General features: G+C 43.9%; 1 protein-coding gene and 2 non-coding genes across 17 annotated transcripts in view; all 3 read right to left on the bottom strand.

The window, feature by feature from the left end:
* Positions 1-16,466, bottom strand: part of LOC103317425 — a 219,560-nt gene that overhangs the window by 160,980 nt on the left and 42,114 nt on the right. The gene's annotated exons all lie outside the window — the stretch shown is intronic.
* Positions 16,048-16,119, bottom strand: TRNAP-AGG. Its single transcript has one exon. It is a non-coding gene; the product is annotated as a tRNA-Pro (tRNA).
* Positions 16,250-16,321, bottom strand: TRNAP-AGG. Its single transcript has one exon. It is a non-coding gene; the product is annotated as a tRNA-Pro (tRNA).

The raw sequence follows: 16,466 nt of genomic DNA, 5'->3' as shown, positions 1-16,466 counted from the left end.
ATATGCAAGTGGAGAAGCTCTGATACCGTCAGACGCGCAGCGAGTCTGACTCATCACGCCCGAGCACCACATCAATACAGAATTTCCCTCTCGGGTTCTCCACTCAAGCCACCCCTCCTGAATCTGCATCTCAAGCCACCCCTCCCGATAAAATCCGCACCGGCGGCGCATCCAACCGCGAAACTCACGCGCTTCGTCCTTCGGCCGTCGCTATAACGCGTTGACCTCCCTCCCCCGTGAAAAAAGCGCGACGCGCAGTCACCTCCGCCCTCCACGGGATGGCAGCAGCGCAGACCTATATACACGGGAGCGTCGCGCACGCGTGTCGCGTCGCTCTCCCTCCGCGTTGTATCGCGAACAGAGCGACAGGTGCGCGTCGGCTCGTCGTGTGCTTTTGAGCGGCGTCACATGATTCGCCGTTGTTATTGTTGATGTTTGTGTTGTTGTCGTTTTACTGTTGTTCTTCGATCGAAAGGGATTATTCTTCGGTTTTTGGTGAGCGAACTGTTTATCAAGCTCGTGCTGGCTTGTCGTTTTTCGGTTTGTAAATGAATTGTTGTTCTCGTTCCTGGTTGAGTTGAATATTATCATTTTGTCAATTCAGGAATTTGCCGTTCAAACCTCACAGATGCAGTGAAGCTACGATAATCCACTACAATATAGCAAACTGATATTATTACGAATCATCGCGAACCGAATAAAGCGGAACAGATGGGCGATCGGATCGTGATAAAAAGAGACTGACGAAACTCCGAGGCTAAACTGATTAAACTTTGTGTACACGAGCCACCTGACTGTGCTATTCTAATCCAGACTATTGCATCGTCATCGTCATTATTGCGAGAGCATATAACTCTCGGCTTGTATTGCATCAGTAGCTGATTCTCGAGGGGCGTCAACTTCACACTCATTCTTTTCCATATACGAGTCGCAAGAGGTAAGCAAGTTCAAGGTCGACGATCAAATGAAATTTCCCCCCACCGTTGCATTACCTTTCAGCGCTTGCGTTATTGGATTGTGACGAATCACTGGTTCTGCTGTACACGGAGCTGTCGCGTTATTGCGTGAAATTCACGGAAAAAATTGCAAGCTCCCTTTTTTAGCATTATTGTTTAATAGTAGGTTGGATGAAGCATTCGTGCGTACGCTTGGAAATAAATTTTTTAGTAGAAAAAATACGCTGGTGACAGTTTTTATTCCTTTTCTTTCTTAATAATTTAAATGAAGGATTCGGATTAGCATTAGCTTGCATTTTACAAACGTAATACCTTTGCGAAGCTTTTAATCCAACACAGAGATAGAATACGTTTTAAAAGCAGTTTTCAAAGATTCATCGTATTTCCAATGTGAATCAGAACTTATAATCAAGCGTTTCTTAAATGATATTCTAATCTTCTATAGCAAAACAATTATCCCTCCTTGCGCAAATATACTCCGAAAAATTAAACTTCCCACGGCTGAGCCGTAAGAAATACTGTGACCTCGACCTATTTACTCGGAAAGTATCAAATGGCCTTAGGTGCACAGCAGGGGAGGCTTATCTAATATAGTCGTTGGATTATATTTATAGGATGCTATATTATTACGAAATTGTATATTATTCCCAAAAAATATCATTACGTATACTACCTCATTTCTGTAAGATTGTTTGGTTGACAGAAGATAGTAAAAGATAACAACACGATCGTCAGCAACAAAAACCAGCACTCGGCTGAAATGCGAAATTTTATCGATACCCTATCCAATTACTCCGCATAATACATTGGAACGATTATTTATTCAAATTAGAAAGAGTAGCCTCCGGGCAAAACAATTTTCAAATGATCAGATAAGGCGGAAATCGCATTATGCTGAAACCACCACACTGTCGTATTTTATTTCAATCAATAAAGCCCGCAATCACGTGCGCAGAACGGAATAGCATCGGATCGTTTTCTTTCGTCTTATCAGTTTACATCAGCGCTCGGATTCCGGGATGCGCAGTTATTCAGCGAATATAATGTATCATTCGCGAAACCAGGTCAACAAACATAACAAAAATCTACGAATCACCATAGCATCGAACAATTCAGTTTCAAAGTAACTCGTTAAAGCAGTAGCAGCTTTCAATTCGCAAACCGTTTCCACTCAAACATCTTTCATCTCCAGCAAAGTTTCCCGAATCTCTATACAGCCGGAAACAAGGGCAAACCCTCTCATTCTCGCAAGAACACGACTGACGACGACGCGGCGCACAACAGCTGCATTCAAACAAAAATTAATTAGCGCAAGATTCACGAGCACGAGTCTTAACCGCTCGCGAACACGCGAGAGTGATAGAGGGAAAAAGGGAAGTCTCTCTCTCTCTCTCTCTCTCTCTCTCTCTCTCTCTCTCTCTCCAGCGGCTTTAATTATCGTCGATTGTGCCTGCAGGATGATGCGGCCAGTCTAGGGAAAGTAATTCGATTCGCTGCGCGCGTCTCTTCATTTGCTTATTTACCACTGATTTTCCTTTCGTCTCGCTAGTCAAGAAAGTGGGGAGAGAAATGTGCGAAGAGCTCGAAGGGATTTTCTGACTGAGAGAGAGAGAGAGAGAGAGAGAGAGAGAGAGAGAGAGAGAGAGAGAGAGAGAGAGAGAGAGAGAGAGAGAGAGAAATGGGCTTCTGGTGTTTTCTAAATGATTGACGGAATAACTTTACTAATTGACAAGCTTTGCTAAGCTGCGAGAAGCTAGCTCCAGCACGCGGGAGTCTTTTACTTTTTGCCTTCGCGTTTCTCGAGTGTATTAATGGACTGTGAAACGGGAGAATTTCTTCTGTTTGGTCAGTGGAATTTTACGGCGGATTTTAAATTTTTACTGGCTTATCTGATAACAGCTGTACAAGTTTTGTCAGCGGAATTATTTTCTCCATAAGTGAGTTTTCGATTTATCCGAGGAAATAATAATCATAATGCAGTGCAAGGCGCATTATAAAGTTTTCCGAACAATCTTGTTTCAGGACAAAGTTAAATCAACTGATTTAAACTTTGCAGACGGATCACAGTAGATTACGTGGCCCCGGATCATGATAGGCTTCTCTTGTTATATACTGTGTCAAATAGTTTTACGACTACTACACGTTGAATTTATTTCGTTATTATTTTTAACGACCTCATTTCCGTATAAAGAAATTTCGACGTTCGTTAGCTTTAACGAACCTCTTTAGTGGTGTAAATTATTACGATACGTCATATCGATTCGTTTCAATTTATATACGAAAGTTAACGAACTTCGAGACACGAGGATTTTCACTTTTATTTTTGTTAATGAAAGTGCGCGGTGGAAAGCATTTCCAATTCGATATCGCTCAGCGGTGTATAACGTGCTCGGGTGCAATCGATGCGGAGCGCTATCACAAGCCATTAAATTATCTCGGTTTTGTGAATCAAGAGCCATTACATCGCAAGATATATTATTTATTTTATTATTGCGTAACCGCGTTGAGATAACGATCGTTCGCGGTTATCGCGCGACAAAACGAACGGAATTTTCGAAAACTCGATATTTCACACGCAAGCAAATCTCGAATAAGATTGACTGCAACAGTGGAAAAATGTCGAATTCAGCAGAGGCGCGCGGCGAGGAAAAAGTTTTATGCATCAGTTTGCGTAAGCGGTTCCGCAGCCGCACAAAGAAACGCGTTAGATATTCCGCCGAGTTACAAAGGCGCGCGTATACGCTTTTGCGGGAGGCAAACTTTTCCCTCCTGCGCACCGGCCTTTTTCGGTATTGATCCTTACGAGGTATACAGACGTGGATTCCATAGGTATAATGCGGTTCGTCAAAGTCGTCGTATTGAATATATCTATTGGTACTTGAGTCGGAGCGAAAGTTCGATGGTACGTATTGGAGATGTTTTTTTCGATTTAAAAGAGCCTCTTCAGAAATTACACGTGGAGCTAACGGCACTAGGGCCGACTTCCGAAGAAATAATACTCGATGAATTTACATCTAATTACTCATCCAGCAGGAAATTGGTTTACGCCAGCAGCGGCGCGTGACAAAACTCAAGTTTCCCTACGCGCCTCGACGCTTGAAACTTTCCGCGAGTGTTGCCGCGATTACATTTGAATATTATTCAAAATACCGAGCCATTTACGCGCGGCTGATGGAAATTCCGAGGCTGAACTTTGAGGAGAAAAGAAAAGAAAAAAAATTCAACCATCCTCTCTTCGACTCGAAGCCAGCCCCGACCGCGCATCATCGAGAAAACTCGTCCGAAGAAGCGACGTCGCAGAGGCTCGGCTAAGAGCTGCAGCAGATGCGTCGCGGCACAGCTACATAGACTCGGGGCCAAGTTGGCGTGCGCCTGCGCTATTAATATGCAGATCCTATTTCTGTCCCCGCGAGTGTTTACAAGTTCGAGCTGCAGTGCGGCCGCAGTTAGCGGAAGTGCGGTGAATCATTGAGAGAAGCACACATAGCGCAGCAGCGCCTTAGGGGGCTGCTACGCGCACGAATGCATCAGCGCGGCCTGGGAAATATTGCGCGGGCTTAGCGGATCTGAGAACCGGTGCGTGACGATCGAGAGTTGCTTGATTGATCGCGGAGGGGTTCGGTTAGCAGCGTGTTTGAGATTTTCTGATTGATCTTCGACGGCTGGGGAGTGATTTCGAAAAATTTAACGTTTGTTAATAATTTTTGTTTTGTAATGATTAAGCAAAGAATAAAAATACATGCGATTACCGCAGCTCAACAAGGACAAACTTCGCCAACTCGAACAAGCAGACTAGGTTAGCTTCGTCCCGGCATTAGCGACCGTCCCAGCGAAATTCAACATCCATCTCCATCCATCTCCACGCGCGGTTCGAGCGACAAACCGCCAGTTTTAAGCTCGCATATATAGGGAGTACAGTTTCGCTTCCGTTTCGCTAACACTTACAAATTAGCGCTGAGTGATTGACGCTTATGTCGAGTCCCTCGCTTTTCCTTCGAGCAGCCGAGAACACACCGCGCTCATCGATTCTTCTTCATTCGTGACGAGGGCTACTGTTGGGAAAACATTATTTTTTCCTTCGAAGGATTAATCAGTCATCGGTCGTGGGTTCGGTTGGGCTCTGAAAGCCATGAAGCAAAGACAGTATGATTTTGGACCGTCCTTGCCCCGCAACGCTTCAACTTTCTGGTTAGCGACGATAGATGGCGCATAGGCACTTAGGAAATGCGTTTCCCTCATCAAATTCTGCGCGCGGAATGCACATATAGGGGTAAACTGCCACGGTGGGCCCACTGCGTGGGCTACTCACGCTATAACTGCAAACTCCGACGATTTTCTTCGTAATTTCATTTCATATGGTGATATTTACCACCGTCAATGATCAATTTGAAAGCAATAAACTAATGAAAATTGGTGAAACGATCGGAAGAACGATAAGTTTATCATTCCGCGTTTAATACATCGCCGATATTTTACAACCAGTACACCGAGCACAAGTGTTATCAGAGCCCGTGCTTCATTCACCGAGCGTCATCAGAGCCATCGCCGAACATTACAATTCTATATAGATCCCGAGCTCGCAACAGCCCATTTCTTACACCTCCCACACACGCTCACTTGGCTTGCAGTCGAAAAACTCGTCCGTTCGTTGTGTATCCTCGCGCCGCTAGGCGTGGCTCGTTAACCCGCGTAATTACTCCATTTTCCTTTCTCTCCCCCCTCCCCTCCTCCTTTCCTCGTTTCTTTGGAGGAGTTCGCACAGTTGCGCAGAGCAGAGAAGATCCTTGTCAATTTCTCTCTCTCTCTCTCTCTCTCTCTCTCTCTCTCTCTCTCTCTCTCTCTCTCTCTCGCGGGCTAGCACAAGTTTCGCCGCTGTGTATAGTATATAGACAATCGCGAAGCTCCGGCTGCACGCTCCGATGAATTTACGGCCGAGCTCTTGCGTCTATTTCGCGCGGCGTTTTCGTAAGCGCCCGAGAGACAGAGAAGAGGTATAACGTCGTCACCGACGCGAGGGTCTCTTTCGGAGTGAATAACAACCAAGTGGAGCAAGTGACGTTTTTGAGGTTACTGCTCTTTGTTATAGAACTGCTCGTTATATCCTCGCGAGAGTGTACAAGTACGTATAACGAATGCTCCCGCTGCTGTGTATACCGATGAAAGTTTCTTCGCTCATGTCGGTTGAGAAGTGCGCGATTTTTTCGGGATTTGTTTAGATCGAGAGTTTCTAAACGCGAAAAAATACAAGTTTCATATGCATGGAAAAAAAATCCAAAAACCAATATCCAACGAACTCACGTGCGGAGCCTCGCGAAAGGCTATATTCGTCCTGGTACCCTGGTAGAAATTTGGCTGGTTGAACCAGTCAATATCCTAGCGGCTCGGCAGATTCGTTCGGTAGAATCCCGACTAGAAATACTCGAGAAATCTTGCCGATAACTCGGATCGACCATTAACGTATATTTTATAACATTTTGCGCATGCGTTTACTCGTCACGACAGACGCTACATAATATCAACGCATATAGTTGTGGCTTATTATATTTGTTATAATTTTATTTAAAAGGTGTACCACTGATACATCTATGAATAATATTATAACAAATATAATAAGCCACAATTACAAATAAAACCGAAATTACGAAAAACCGAAAATTCTCGTTTTGAACGCATTTTTGAACAGTTTTACTCTGTTTCAAATAGCTCGCATTTTTTACAGGGACGGTCATTTTCGACAATTTTTTTTAAATTCAAGATCTCGGGCTAATCTATTCAGTAATGCCGAAAAAAATAATGTTAGCTCGGCCAGGTAATGAATTACCCGGGGTGCAATAAATGCTATTTTTTGGTAACTGTTTGAAATTGTGGCTTATTATATTTGTTATAATATTATTCAAAGGTGTATTAGTGATACATGTATATTATGTATACACGCGAATTAAAAGTCGGTCGCACATCCAAATCCTACGAACCATAAAAAAAAGCAAAAAAGCAAGGTTATGTTATGTACCTGCGACTCTTGCAGACGACTTCTAGCAGATATGGCTAGAAATATTCCAGAATTCATGTCATTTTAGATGGGATTTCTACCGATATGTTGAGACTGGAATCTATCCAGTTCATACAAATCTTGCCTATTTCTGGAAATATTATCGTCAACATCTCTACCAGGGTATAAGCTGTGCAGCGCAGGTATCATAGCGATTGCGTAACGGCAAGCGATATAACCCATCGCGCACATGACACAGAGAAAGTCCGAGCCCGTGGGGAAACGCGTGCCGATTTTATCCCGTGCAATGCTCCATTCGCGCGGGACGCACGTCGACTGCGGAACACGTGATTCCGTGAGTCAGAGAGAGAGAGAGAGAGAGAGAGAGAGAGAGAGAGGAGAGAGAGAGAGATAGAGAGAGAGAGAGAGAGAGAGAGAGAGAGGCTTCGCAAGGGATTCGGATTTTTTGGCCGGAGGTCAGCTAACGTCGACGAGGACGAGGATTAGCGAGAATGACGGATTTTGCCGGTGTTAAAGGAAATTTATTGCATTTTTTCCTGTAATCGTTTATACGGAATGCTTTGTCGGATGAAATGGATTTTTACTCGTTCGGACAATAAAATGGTACGGTGCAGAGGAGTAGATAAGATCGCCCGGGTATTATTGTGGCAGCAGCCGATAGAAAAGTGTATTTTTTCTTCGATACGATTGTTCTCTCTTCAAGGATTTTTATAACCATAGGGTTATCGATTGAATTGTCTACTTACGAAACAACAGCCTGTGACGCAATGTGGAACAACGCGAAAGAGCGTGTACAGACAACCTAATGCAAGATTCGAAATTACAAAATCTTCGAAAGACCCGCTCGTGACTATAACAATGAAATTATCAATAAATCGGCTTAATGCGCACTTCACGGTTGACCCAATTCAATTATACGATTCATTATACGCCATATGCATTATCTCTCGCGAACTATTCGCCAATATATGCGGCTGTCCGAACTTGTAATAGCTTATTACAGATCGTCCCTCGAATCGTCCCGAAACTATGCGTAATCTGCCACAAAGCCTCTCGAACAAACGACCAGCCGCGTCGCTCTTCAATCTCGACATTCCCGAGGCTACAAGTAGATGTGTTATATATCTCGGCGAAAGAGGCGAGATTGCCTCGCGAAGGAAGAAAAATTTTTTACGAGACCGAGCACTGTGCTGACTACTCGAGGCTTTACGAGTAAATAAAAGTTGTTGGAAAGTATATTAAACGACAACAATGCGTCTGCCGCCCGTTACAAAACGACGCGAGAGCTAGCCGGTGATAATGCTCGCGTTTGATGAAAGCACAACCGAGTGTGTATGAGGTTTTACTGCGTTGAGTGCCGCCACGAGGATGTGTTTTATCGCGTTTTTTTTTTCGTATATTAAAAAGTCAATTTCGAAAATGCATTGTTCATTCAATATTGACCTTTGTTGTCAGGATATTGGTTTCTTTGTTTCTTTTCGATTAACTTTTTACTGTTATTTATTCGTGTATATTGTTCACTGTTTTCTAAATAAAAAAAAAGTAATTAAAACGATAAACCGCATCAAAAGCCCCAGTCAATATACAACGCGAGGCAGAATTACGCACGCCCTTAATCCATCTGCATAAAAACGTCATTTCGCCCGAAGCGAGTGAATCATTTGGCGCCTGCTCGTACGTCTTCTCACGAGTGCGTCGCGCTTTTTATGTACTGCGCCGTGGCGTCGTCGTCGTCGTTGCGTTGAATACGTAATGTCCATAGACCATGGTGCCAATCCGGCATACACAAGAGGAATACGGTAGTCGATCGGTGAGCTCGACAATTTTTCTCTCTATCCGAACGGACGAATCGATTATTGAAGAGCTTTTCTGGTTTATGAAGCTTTGTTTTGAAAAACTGCAAAGCTCGGGTTAAGACGCTGACATGTTATCGACGATTGGCTTAGTTTTTTGGATAAATTAAGAAATAATACGAATCAATAAATCTATCAAACGTTTAATGGCGCGGGTGTCATCCACGAAAAATGAATCGAGAAATAAAATTCGCACAAGTAGAGAGCAGAGAAAAAAAAATTCGAACCAGCGTATAATAAATGACAAATCGACTCTATTTACATAACATTAACCGACGGCGAGTCAGTAGTGCGAGCGCGAGTGCCTTCGAGTGTAATTTCTCTCTCACATTTTGCCCCGGCTGAACGAGAAAACGCGCATTAAGGGAGCGTACCTATATATACGAGTGCACTTCCGTCATCTAGGATTTTGCATATCTATGCGCCGCGTAAAAAGGAATCTCGCTTTTTTTGCTGCTATACTGCGCTATAGAATAAAACGCGACGCCATGTGTCACTGTCATTTAGAGCTTCGGATCTAAAGAGGTTTACGCCCGCGATGGCATTTTTCATCTCTTCTCTTCAATGCCTGCGCATTCGCGGAATTTTTCTTCGCGCATATAAACCTCCATCTCTACCATTTAACGCCTCGACTCGAAATTTTCCACCGTACATACTTTTCTACTTTTCCAGCGAATCTCGAGGTCAGCTTATTTTTCTGCCTTTCCAGGGGCTCATAAATCCTCGGGGTGTACGCCGACGACGATGCGTATGTGTGCCATAGGCGCATCAGAGAAACGCGGAAAACTGAATGTCGTCGCTCGGAGGAAAAAAGCGGCCGGGAAAATATAAAGAGCGACTTGTTAGTGCCTGACGCGGAGTCGTTAATCTTCGTCTATTCATCAGCCACGTATACGTTGTATATAACAAGCGTAGTGTCGAGAGACGCGGCGATATGTGTGCGGCGGAGGTGTTGGCGGCGAGGACATTAGCGTTGCCTGAAATGGGAATGATTTTTTTATTCGGCACAGCTTTGAAACAATAGCAACGAAAATAAACAACGAACGCTCAGAGAAATTCTTATTCAATAATCGGAAATAAAGAAGATAAGAGACTTATGGTTTTGTAAAGAGCTTTTCTTACAAGCTCTGAGCTGTTCAAAACTTCCTAACCCAATAAGTGCCGCACGACATTTTTCTTATTGGAAAACAAAGCTCGTTATTCACTCCCGAGCGCGAATATCTTCAATGCAAAACTGTAATCCTTTTTAAATTGCAAATACATTCATCGCCGACAATCCATATAGATTCCAGCATTCATCGCAAAATAGAAACAATTGAAATTCAATAAGAGCCAGCACTCGACATAACCGATCGATTCGAAATTCAAATTCGCCCCCCCCCCCCCCTGCATACCGTTTCCACAATCAACTTGCAAAATCGATACATTTTAGCCGTATATTCCATCAGCAGCGTCGTCGTCGTTGTCGTGCAGCCCTTATCTCGACGCCCCGAAGCGTCTCGCAAAAGAAAGAAAGCGTTTGCGCGACTTCGCTGTTAAAACGCTTATCAGACCCCAGGATCGAACGTCGAGCTTCTCTGCGTTAAAGGGCTGCGGCGCTGACATAGAATGAATGCCCTGCAGTACCGGTGTTGCGCCAAATGACGTCATTCGGATGGGAAGAGCGAGTAAGCGGCGGGTGTTTCGCGTGAGCGTATACGCGATACAACCGCGAAACATCCGCACGAGAAGAAATATAAAGAAAGCCGCGATATCTACGTGTTTAGCGAGATTGCTGACTTTACGGTCGACGTCGAGTGCCCTGTAAAAATTCATGCGAGATTTTTCCTTTATTTGTACGTCGCGAACAATCTCTCCGTTGAATTTTCCGCTCAATTGTAGCGTGCACGGAAAATAGTAATTAGTATTCAACGAATAAGCTCTTTTAATGTTTGTCGCGCGGTATTAACATGGGAAATTCACTGCTGGACGAATATGGAAACTCTGCTACATGATGCATAATACAGTGATGCGAAAGCCAAGCTAGCGTGAAAAACTTGTCGGAAATCGGATTACAGCCGCAGCGAGTCGAATATAAGAATCCAGGCGCATTATCTTCATTGGATTACACTCCGACTGAATTATTGACAGAGTTAAGCCCCGAATTAAAAATCTGCTCATCGCGTTAGTACGCAAATTGTTTCAAACCATTTTTTAATAAATCTCAAGCAACAACTTACGCGAAGCATCTCCCCCGCGTATGCATCGGTATCTTAATTCCCAAATAATCTCTCTGACTATAGTCGACTCGGCGGCGTTAAACTCGCGCGACGCGCGCCTAACATATACCGAGTTGTTACTCCTCGTCGCATTAGCGGAGCTTATAGTAATAGCGCGTCCCGTAAAGTTGAGGCCCGAGAGACAGACAGACAGCTATGCAGTCGGAGATCGCGTTCACCGATCAAGCGTTGAACGTCGCGTGTCGTCGGCGGAGCGCAAACAACTTCTATACGACTATTAAGCTCCGCTGCTTTATCTTTAACCGGGATTAAGCGAGTTTACTTGTAGCAGCGCTTAGACGTGACTGTATATCGTATACGACGACGGGACAGATGCGTGTTCGGAGATTTTAGCTCAATTTTCTGATGCTCCGACTTTCAGCGTGATTTGAACGTTTTAAAAAGCTTTTCCAAGATAAATTTAAAAAGCGCAAGAGAACGTCGCTTTTGATTTCCGAGCGCAGAAATAAAATTTTTCAAAATATTTTCTCAACTTTATTCCAAGGAGATCTAAAAGAAACTCGCTTCCATTCTCCTCGCTGGTAGAAAGGCTGCGAAGCAATTTTTCTGGAATCTCTCGACACGTGTGACGAACTGCTACTTAAAATATCGTCTCACGATTCCGCGAAATTGTTTTATTTCCGAGAGGAGAAATAGACGTTCAAGGAAGGCGAATAGAAAAGGTAAAGTGGAGTATAAAAATGTGTTGGCCAGTTTTAGCGATTATAGCGAGAAAGGCGCGTCCCGGCGACGATGTCGTACGCAGCTTATTTATAGGCTGTTAGATTGACGAGCGTTGGGTCAATTACTCGACGCGAACGAAGCGGAGCTTCCGCATTGTGCTCCATCGATTAAAAACATCGACGGTACTTTCCAGGAGACGATCCACTTAATCTCTAACTCAAAATTTTTCCCCAAATCTCGGCCCACCACGTGAATTCTCGAGACCTTTCGAAAATACCCGAGCGACCTTGGGTTAATCGTATAAAAACGCAGACACTCATCCGGGAGTCTGCGTATTTAAAAATAATCTTCCCGCAACTATATCCAGCTCTCGTGCGCTTCTCCGACTCCCACACGTGCGTGCAAAATAAATACCGGCGGCTCAAAAAGAAAAAAGCACCTTCGAAATGCACGTCGACGAAAGTTTGGAGTAATGGATTTGGGATCCGAGAAGCGATGATGCGGCGGGACAAAATCTAGTGTACATCACAGGGGCTATAGGATCCACCGCGTTCGACAGACTATAGACACGCGGCCAGAGTCAACTTTAGCTAAACTCTCGGGAGAGCACGAGCTTCGGAATCTTGACGAAGCAGCAGCGTTAAGTCGAGGATTACAAAAGCTATAGCGTCGAACGCGAGAAGTTATCAATCTCCTGCGTTCTTTTCTTTTCTTCCTAGGAAAGGCTTCAATAAAAGCAGCGAACCACGCGACAAACTCCCGAAATCAAAGAGTTACCCTCTCGCTCTCTAGCCGTCGCCTCGGGCAAGCGCAATAAACGTCTCTTCTCGCAGGAAGCTCAACCGAGCAAAGCTCTCGCTACTGCAGTCTTTCATCAAAGCTCGCGACTTCGGAAAGTGTCGTCCAACATTAGAAGAAGGGCAGAGAAAGCGACTGGTATAAGAGTTCGAGAGTATTATACAGAGACGAGAAGAAACACTCGAGAGCAGCAGCCGTTATATACGTCTCTCTGTGCTTCTCGAGTGACTCGAAGAGATGCCGAGCAGCAGCAACACGAGTGGATGATTAATGCCCCCCAGCTCGACGTGTCATTGCTCTATACTCGGCTGCGCGACGGATTTCACGAACGTCGCGCATGTGTGTATGATTTATGGGAGGAAGTGGCCTGTGACGTCTTATTTGTACTTCGACGGTCGGTAAATATTTCTATATATAAGCGGCGTACATATCGATGGATCGCGAGATATCACGCAGGAGGATGTGTTGTCGACGTTTCATTTGCCTTGGGATTTATTTTACGTTGATTTAATGGGACACCAGGAGGGTAGCGAAGAAAGTCGTAATTGAACGCGAGAACTTTTTCTTTTTTTCCAAGTCGATCATACGATGAATTAAAATTTCTGCTGATATACGCGCGATGAGTCGACGGGACAGGATATACAGTGGATGTATTAATAGTAAATGCCTCCGGTGATTGAAATAATCCGCGGGCGTTTCTTATAGACGAGTTTATCTTTTAATTATGTCGTAAAACTTAGAAAACGCAACGTCGTAAAGCAGTCTACTGGCGATTAATATAAAAACGATTATGCGAAGCACGCTGGGCTATTAAACGATGCAATACAGCGTGTATCTACTAATTTTATTGCCGTTTCGAGAAATATTTACGCGCTACCACGATAACTCGTAATTGGACGAATAATTCGACATTATCCATGCGTCGAGGCGATTAATTAATAACGGCTAGTAATGAAATCAATCAAGTAACACGCCGTGAATTTCGAACGATCATAGTTAGCCAAAAGCCGTTTAAACAAAGTGCGACCGGTTCTCCGGCTGCTTATAGTCTATAACACGGCGATTAACCGTCGTTGCGACACTGTACACCCCTCGACTTGACAAAGAAGAACATAAAGCGACTTCACCTTAACGAGGCTCTTCCATCTCGAGATCGAACGTCAGGAAGGATCCGTCGCCACTCGGAATCAGTCGAGTATTAATTGATTCGTTGAGGGGTGTGTGAGTGCGTATGTCAAAGGAACGACGCTGTCGTTAAGGAAGTTCGAGAGTAATTAAGCGTGAACAAGACGGTTATGTTACGGCGTAATTAGCGAGGAATTAACGACTTTACCGACGCAACAGTGTTTCAAAATATAAGGTAATACTTTGTACCCGTCTCTAATCGCGCACAATCGATACGAGATTATCCATTACAGAATATAAATGAAAAACTCTGTGGAGAGCCGGCACATTAGCATACACACGGACGCGATACAGCCGGCAGTATAAAGAGTCGCATCATCGGACATTATGCAAAGCTTTATGACATAATTCCAAGGCGGAACGCGCGGGGCAATTCATATCGGCGCGCGACCGTTTTTCTCAACACGACGGCGCTGTTTCGCGCAATAACCGATTCCTTCGGATATTGACTATTGAACTCGTCTCTATATACTCTCGCGCGCGGTCGTTCATTAGAAAATCGCGAGAGAGGTGCGCAGGGGCCGGTGATTTTGCTAATGCGCGGTAATGGCGCGGCTGATTGTATGGAATTACGCGAGAGAGTGAGCTAGTGGTGTACCATTGAAAAATCGTAATTATTAAAGCGCTCGCGGGAGACTGTGAGTTTTTCCCTCTTTTCGATTGTGTACACGTGCTGTGTAATAGTTTGGAATTTCAGAGGCGAGAGTTTATAGTTGATTGAACGGCTGTAAATCAATTTCGAGGAATAATGTTTTTATTAGCCGGAGCTGAAGAGCGCGAGTGCGGTTGTAAATAAATTGTAATTGAGCTACTACGGTATTTACGTGTGTGTGTGTGTGTGTATTTGAGATGACGAAATTTAGTTATTAGCTTACGGTCGTAACGAGTTAATTCCAGGATTGTATATAATATCGCTGTGGCGAAACTACTCGTTGTTATTTCGATCACCCCGTTCGCTACATCGAAAATTCGATGCCTCTAGTGTGTAAAATACAACCACAGCAACGCGTCAAGTAACTGCCACGTCAAATTACAAAATCCGTTCTCTTTCGCACTCGTTACAATCGGCGCAACGATGCCACTCGGAAGAAACGATGCGCTCGCTGCTCTCGTTTTTTTCTCTAAGCTTTTTTACAGCTGCGCACAAAACCGAAACAACAACAACAACAAGCGCATCATACTCGAATATGGTTGCTCCTCCACTTTTAACGCCGCTTTACTCCATTTACGCGCGAGGGAATCCGCGCGCGCAACCTTTGTTTCCGTCGCGGAGCATAATCGCATTGTTTCCGGCGTCGCGCGTTGTGAAATTTCGCAGCGGAGAAAAAAACGTCGTGGCGGAGGAATGCGGAAAATTATTCTCGCGCAACATACATTTTCTTCTCCCTTCTATTTTTCCGCGGCTGTTTACCTTTTGGCCGCGAGCCTATATATTCTTTCTTTGATATTCGATGTCGTCGCGTGTGAGGCGAGAATTAACGCGCTTTTTCTTCTTCCGCTCTTTTAAGGCTACTTTTCATGCTGCGCGGGGATATTTCTTACGGAAATTAGGGAAACGATGCCGTGGAAACGGCTAGAGTTGATTACTGCGTCGGTTTTCGAGTATTTGGATTGTTCAGAAGCACGGGATACGCGTTGATAAGTCTGTCGAGGGTATTTTTTTCTCGAAGAAAATTCTTTGTGTCGTATAAGCGTAGCGTCAAGGAGGTTTATCTCGTGAAGTAATGCTACCATTCGTAAGCACTCGGTGGTACGTATACGATGGCGTAAGTACTTTCTCTTTAGTCGTATGTATACGCGCGGAGATACGAAATATTCAAAGCCGATAAAACAGGAATCTGTACTGAATGTTCTCCTCCGTAAAGCAGAGCATAAACATAATACATCTTAGTATTTTTTAATTTATCTATATGAATAAATGAAATTTTATGTAAAATAATAGTTGTATATAATTTTTATTTCTATTTTAAATCAATAAACGCGTTTTCTATACTCGGGAATATTGTTTTAAATATTTTTCTTTAAAACTACAGTTCGCGATATAAAATTTATATGCAATATTAAATTAAAAAAAAAACCAATGATTCGCCTCTAAAAATTCTAAACAACCACTTAAAAGATAAAATATCGTGTAAATTGACGAAGACAACGAAAGAATTTTTAAAATATTATACGTAACTGCAAAATTCCAGTCGACTAATTTTCAATGATCATATTTAATAAATTTCCCGAAAATGCAAAATTTTGTTTAACCCAAACTGAGATAATTACACTGAACAATCGATTCCCGCGAGAAAAAAAGTGGGTTCAGCCGGGATTTGAACCCGGGACCTCTCGCACCCTAAGCGAGAATCATACCCCTAGACCACTGAACCACATATCTATAGCAGGCTTCTTACACCTACAGGCTTTCAAGGCACCTACATTCAAGCCAATAAGATAAGAAGCAGAACTTATACGCCTTTCACTTGCCGAATACAATTTTTCTGTGAAAGAAAAAAAATTGGGTTCAGCCGGGATTTGAACCCGGGACCTCTCGCACCCTAAGCGAGAATCATACCCCTAGACCACTGAACCGCACAGCAACATTTAAGCTGCTTTAACTTTTACCGATTTTCAAGACCCACACTCTCCTACCGACCGGTCGAGGAGTGGGACTTACGCCTTTCACTTCCAAATTTACATTTTCCTCGGAGTGCACTGCTGGCCGGTAGCTGCAGTG

The sequence above is a fragment of the Nasonia vitripennis genome, chromosome 3, assembly GCF_009193385.2.
Source record: "Nasonia vitripennis strain AsymCx chromosome 3, Nvit_psr_1.1, whole genome shotgun sequence".
Classification (NCBI taxonomy): Eukaryota; Metazoa; Arthropoda; class Insecta; order Hymenoptera; family Pteromalidae; genus Nasonia; species Nasonia vitripennis.
The sequence above is the reverse complement of the archived record's forward strand: the minus strand, read 5'-3'. Positions and strand labels throughout refer to the sequence as shown.